The following is a 7,074-nucleotide window of genomic DNA, read 5'->3' as shown; positions in this document are numbered from 1 at the left end:
ATGCTCTCCATCAACTGTGTCCCTCAAAAAGGAGTCTTTAAAAGAAAGTATCCATCCAAGAAAGCTGCTGCAGCCTTTGGCTTCAAATTCTGCTACTCCGAAGAGCATGCGTTCGACAACCAAGCAGCCCGAGAAGGCACTCAGTGCAAGCTTCAAGAGATTGCCCCCCAGCAGCTCAAATCCAACGCACAATTAGGACGAGAGATTTGTTAACTGGAAAGACAGCAACAAAAGCTGTGTTCATACTTCTGATGAGTTCCTTTTATGCCTTTTTCTCTCCTCCCTGATGGAATAGAAGATGTTTGTTTTGAGGAACTTCAAGTTGTAGCTCTGATATCTTCCAGTCTATTTAGTAGAACGTAGTAGGGAGCATTGAGATCACGAGAGGTAATTCTGTAGCATTGTATTGGATAGTGAGATTAATAACCAAAGTGTTTCTTAATATACCAACAATTCATAATTAGCTAATATAAGCTAAACTAGTCTTTTGCTTTTACTTTTACTTTTACTTTTACTTTTTCTTTTTCTACTGTTGTGTTTTTCTTGGGGGACATGATGATTTGCACCAAATTTTATGTCGAAATGAGTTTCTGCATTGGGAAAATCTCTGGTGTCAAATGGTCCTAAACATGAATTGTTGGATCCGCATCGGCCACCGGCACTTCAAATTCCCAATAAGGTTGTCCTATAGGAAGTAGAGATTGCCCAAAAGTATCTTTTTAATAATTTATTTCTTTCCCTATCAAACATTGCTCTTACGATCCCAAAATTGTATGAAGGTGGTGTCAGAGGAACAAAGCCATGATTATATGGCGACATCTGCATTGCAATGGAAGGAAAAGGCATCTAAATGACTGTCAAATAACGTCTGCTTGCATTGATGATTTTGAATTTTTGATGAAGCTGTTTGAATGACATTGCTTAATCCTGCAACTTCGTGCTAGTTTCTTCTTTCACCCATATAAAGTTGCTCCAGCAATCAACTCATTGATCAAGAACTGCCACAGAATCACAGCATAAGACAACATGAAGTGTCCCCTCGTTGGGGACTTTCAGATCTTGTCTTATTGCTATCAACATGACAGGTCCAAGTGCAGTACCTAGCTGAGTCCAGATCTCTTCGGAGTAATAAAGAACATGGGAGAGCAGTACGGTCTTCGCTACAAGAGAGAGGATTAATTTAGCTTTGAAACGAGATAACTTTAATTTGTGTTGCCGTCAATCCAGAAACGATGATGTGGACCGTCTTCATGAACCTACAAGATATCAGAAAAAGGTTAGAGAGCTCGGCGGATTGCCTTACAGGTTCACGAAGGCGATCCATGTCATTATCCCGGATCAGCAGTAAAAAAATTGATTTCTCTTGTTAACATATTTTTTAAGTAGGGTTAGAAGGAGGCGTGCATGCTGAAAAGTAGATTCAACCAAAGATAGGCACCTTCTCAAATCCATTACCCACTGTTGTAGAGGTGACCCATTGATTGGAACGGCCCCTTCCCTTGAAGAGCGCTCAAGGTGACTTGATGAAGTCATGCTAGGTACGGGCCTAAGACTTCGACCGTGTATCCATTTCAAACCGCCAACTCAATCGGCCATGCGGATGAAGCTCGCGACAGATATCCACGACTAACAACTTTGATCCGAAGGTTAGTAGATGAAATTCTATCCCAATAAATTGTCAGAATACGGCCCTATGGCTTAAAGAATCAGGCCAAATAAATCTACAAATTTTGTCTAACAGCCTATGGCTCCACCTTTTGATAAAGAAGGTACGAAAAGGGCCCTTAGGTAAGTAAGCTCAATGAGGAGGAAAAGGAGAATAACACTCCACTCTCCCACACCCTTTTTCTTTTCTCTATTATTTTCAAGCTTCGGCTAACTTAGATATCGGAGGGCTCATGCTAGAAAACCTCCGAAACGTGCAAACTTCTCTTGCAAGTTTCCTTCGGCATCTCGATTCCTGAATGACGTCCTACTCCAGCCACATCAATATCTGGCCATAATTTTGCATAATAAATTGACGCTAGAGGAAGGGTTTAGTCTCATTTAAGAAGAAAGAAAGAATGGAGTGGATGAGAGAATATAACTTTACCACCTTCCACCGATAATCCATCTATCATAGCCAAAGCAATGCTACCCGTGGGTCTGTTATGGTGCAACCCCCAGCCACAATAGACACACTGCTGCTCGATGCCCTGACTTACCAAATCCAGACACTGACTGGCACCATGTAGTAGCTCCAACAAGTGATGGAGTAGTAGTAGCATGCAGAGTCGAATCCTCAAGTGGCTCCTTTTCATCACAGTTGGCGATCTCACTCCCAAAGCTTGAGATCTACCCCCCAGTGACACTCATCATTCCCCCACTCTTGCAACTCGATTCTCCTCCCATCAAAGCTTGAGAGAGGAGGCTTGGTCGAGAAGCTCTTCCAACATTAGAGATTCAACCCTGGTTTACTCTTGTAGGCTTGGGAGATCATGACGAGAGGAGCTCGAAAAGAAAAATCTAAGATATCGAGCGCCGCCATGGTGAAGTCCAAAGTGGGCCTCACCGAAACAATGGCGGCCTCAACTTCAACTCCTAACCTCCTTTCTTCCAGACTATTCTAAGTGAACCGATTTTAATCAGTTCAAGGTATCTCAGCTGGAGTTGTGTCATGGCTTCATGGACCCTCTCAATCACCTAAAGGATTACAGAACCCTCATAATGTTGTAGGGCACCTCGGATGCCCTCCTTTACCTCATCTTTTCAACCACCCTTAGAAAGTCAGCATGAGAGTGGTAGTCAAGACTCCAACTTGGATCCATCTATTTGTTCGAGTAGCTCGATAGACTATTCATTGTCCACTTTGACAGCAATCAAGCTTAATCGAAAAATTTTGATAGCCTCTTCTCTCTCTGATAAAAAGAAAGCGAGTCGCTGCACAACTATATCGTGCACTTCAAAACTACCATGCAAAGGTGTGCAATCTGAAAAATCTGGTACCGCTCCGATACCAGCCACGAATTGACGTCTTGCATGGGAACCTAGGTGTTAATCCAGCAAACCAAAGAAGAGAGAAAGGAGAATGCAAAAGCCTTGATTGGATCATGGATGATCCTTGGGGTGAAACCCTAGGTAGAGACTAGGGAACATAAGCGAGAGAGAGAGAGGTGGCTAGGATTTTAAGAGAAAAAGCTCTTTTCGATTCCACTATCAATGGTATTACAAAACCCGTATATAAATCAATTACAATGGGTCAAATAATTCGAGCCCAAAAAACTTCCTAGATTAACCTATACATTCCATAGACTTAATCTCAGTCCAAACCCTGAGTTAGCCTTCTTAAGATCTCTCAAACAAGGCATTAAGACTCCTAGGATCAAATCCGACCCTAGATCCAAACAGAAAACCCATCTTGTTGTTTTTCCATGACTGAGTCGACTCAATCTCAGTCTGAGTCGACCACCTACGTGCCGATCATAGATTTTTGAAATCCTATTTTTTGTTCCCTAAGACATAGTTGATCTAGACTGAGACTGGATTGACTCACCTTCAACTTAGTCGACTCAGTCTTAGTCTGAGTCGACTAAGATCCTGAAACTGCTCCTTCTTTGTAGTTTCATCTTTGGCTCTGGTTCCTTACTCCACCTTGTGTTTCCTCATCTCTGGAGCACCAACCAAGTCCCTCAAGAACCTCAACACCTGGACCTCAAGCCCGTGGATGCCTCCACCTTAGGACCACTCCTGTCCTAGTCCTAGGACCACACCTATCTTGTCTTCTGGAGCCAATACCTTGACTCCTCTCCTATGGCCTCTCAAGGCTTGAGAGCACCATATCAACTCTTACAATCTTCACCTTGATACTTTCAAACCTTGGCACACCTGGCAATGTCCTCGCGTATGATCCCACTGTCGCTGTACATCCTGACAGCCACTTGTGCAAACATCCTTGCGACCGCCAACCTTCTTCAGCTTTTGAGCTCCCTTGGAGATCTTTGGGATGACCACCTCCCTAGCTGAAGATCTTTGCTTACTTTTTGACACCACCTTGGAGTTTGTAGGCTCCTTTTTGCTTGGCAGCTGCATCACTCATTGCCCTAGACCTTCCTAGAGAGACTATAGTGTTCCTATGTAGACGCTCGTTGCAACTAATGCTCCACCTGACACGGTCTCCTTAGAGCCATGCCTCTCCCTCTACACACTTCGCTTATCTAGCTTTGTACAGTCCTAGCGCTGGTGCTTGGATATCGCTCTTCTTGCACTCCTTCACTCTGAACTCGTCAAAACCCTCTCCACCTCTGAATCCACCTCCATCCGGTGCTCCACCTGGATTTGAAGTCCACCTGATGCTGCAGAAGGTAATCTTGTCCCCGAGGCCAACCATCTAATGCTGTCCTACTGGGCTTGCTGCTATACTTCGATTACCATCGCTGTCCTTTCGGACCCTCCATACTCTACAGACTCCTCCAAAGCTTTTTCGGACCCTCTACATCCCACAGGCTCCTCCGAAAATACTAAGAGCTTGTCTGACTCTTCTAACTCAGTGAGTGAACCTATAGAATCTGAGCCATTCCTTTTTCTTCTCTTGCACTTCTTCCAAAGCAGACACTCCTGCTTAAAGTGCCCTGGTTCACTGCACTTGTAGCATTTAGCCTCCTTGCTGTCTTTCCTGGACTGTCTCCACCCCACCTACTCATTTTTTTTTCTCCCACTTCTAGGCCTCTCCGAAACTACAAGGCTCTCCTGGAAGACCTTCCTCTTCATCATCCATTTCCACTGCTCATTGGACCTGAGCATTGACACGATCTCCTCATACACTAATATCTCCTTATCATACAGCAGCATCATCACCAATGGATCGAAGCTCTCGGGTAGCAAACATAACAGCAGCAAGCTCTTGTCCTCCTCTTCAAGCTCCACACCAATGTTGAGCAAATCCATGCTCATCTGGTCGAACCACTAAATATATCTTATAACATCCTCGCCCTCTTGCATCAGAAGATTGTACAGTTTTTTCTTTAGCATCAACTTGTTATACATATTCTTCTCCATGTATAACATATGCAACCTTGACTATAAAAATTTGGGTGATCTTTTTTTTAACACGCTATACAATACCTCATCCTCCAAACAAGCCCTAATGGCACATGCCTTTTTCCCCAAGGACATCCACTACTTGTCATTCATCCCCTCTGACCTATCCTCCAAGGCCGAATTCAATCCCATCTATACTAGTAGATTTTTCACCCTCACCTTCCATATGGTGAAATTTCCTTTTTCATCAAACCTCTCAAATTCAATCTTCAATCTACTGCTTTTCATGATCAATCTCAATCACAAAACAGCACACAAGATGGATCTGAAAAATATCTGATACAGAGATGGTGGACAATAGCTCCCTAGATCTCTTCTTTCCTCACAAAACCCAGAGAAAACCTTAGATCTGAAACTTTGATGCTAATCCTCTGCTACAAAAACCTCCTTGATCTTCTCTTCTTCCTCCATGCTCAATCAGGCTCTGATATGAATTGAAAGAATCTGGTACCGCTTCGATACTAGCCACGGACTGATGTCTTGCCTGAGAACTTGGGTATTAATCCAGCAAACCAAAGAAGAGAGAAAGGAAAATGCAGAAGCCTTGATTGGATCACGGATGATCCTTGGCGTGAAACCCTACATGGAGACTAGGAAAAGTGAGAGAGAGAGAGAGAGAGGTGGCTAGGGTTTTAGGAGAAAAAGCTCTTTTTGATTTTACTATCAATGGTATTACAAAACTTTTATATATACCAATTACAATGGGTCAAATAACCCGAGCTCAAAAAACTTCCTACACTAACCCATACATCCTATAGACTTAATCTCAATCCAAACCCTGAGTTAGCCCCCTTTAGACCTCTCAAACTAGGCCTTAAGACTTTTAGGATCAAATCTAACCCTAGACACAAACAAAAAATTCACCTCACTATTTTTTCATGACTGAGTCGACTCAGTCTCAATCGAGTCGACTCACCTGCATGCTGATCACAGATTCTCAAAATCTTGCTTTCTGTTCTTTGAGATATAGTCGACACAGACTGAGACTAGGTCGACTCACCTTCAACTTAGTCGATCCAGTCTTAGTCTGAGTCGACTAAGATCCTGAAACTACTCCTTCATAGCTTTATCCTTGGCTCTAGTTTCTTACTCCACCTTATGTCCCTAAGTCTCCAGAGCACCAACCAAGTCCCTCAAGGTCCTCAATACCTAGACCTCAAGCCCGTGGATGCCTCCACCTTAGGACTATTCCTGTCCTAGCCATAGGATCATACCTATCCTAGTCTTCTAGAGCCAACACCCTGACTCCTTTCTTACAGCTTCTTAAGGCTTGGGAGCACCACATCAACTCCAACACAATCTTAATGAGTTAGTGACAATATCGGTGCTTAAACAAGGATTACGAAATGAGCACTTCATCTTTTCTCTCAATAAGACTTTTTCGAAGGATTATGCTGACCTATTCGCTCGAGCTCAAAAGTACGTCTAGATAGAGGAAGCCCGAGTGGTGGGCAAGCAAGAGAAAGAAAGAAGACCTCTAACAAAAAGAGAGTCAGGAAGATCCTCGGGCTTCTTGAGTTGAAGGAGAATCCTCTTGATCACCTAAGAGCTACAAACCAAGGAGCCCATACTGACGATTTGATAGCTACATCCCTCTGTCCACTCCTCGATTCCAGATTTTGATAGAGATCGAGGGTTAGAGGTATCTATGGTAGCCTGAGCCAATGAAGACCCTTTCGGATAGGAGAAATAGGAGGAAGTACTATTGCTTCCACCATGACTATGGCCATGATACCGAAGAATGCCTTCAGCTCAAGGATGAGATCGAGGTCCTGATTCGAAGAGGTTACCTCAGCAAGTATGTTCAAAAGTAGCAGAATCAAGTGTCCAATGAGAAAAATAATGACAATTGACCAATAGCTAGCATCATCAATGCCATCTCCAGCTTCATCAATGGTAAGGGGGTAGAAGACCAAACCAATGAAGAAAAAGAGATGGTGTTCTAGGGGCATTGTTTTCTTTTCTGATGATAATTTTTATCGAGAGTATACTCCTCAC

Source organism: Elaeis guineensis, chromosome 1 (assembly GCF_000442705.2).
Source record: "Elaeis guineensis isolate ETL-2024a chromosome 1, EG11, whole genome shotgun sequence".
In the NCBI taxonomy this organism is placed as follows: Eukaryota; Viridiplantae; Streptophyta; class Magnoliopsida; order Arecales; family Arecaceae; genus Elaeis; species Elaeis guineensis.
This window is presented reverse-complemented; position numbering follows the sequence as displayed.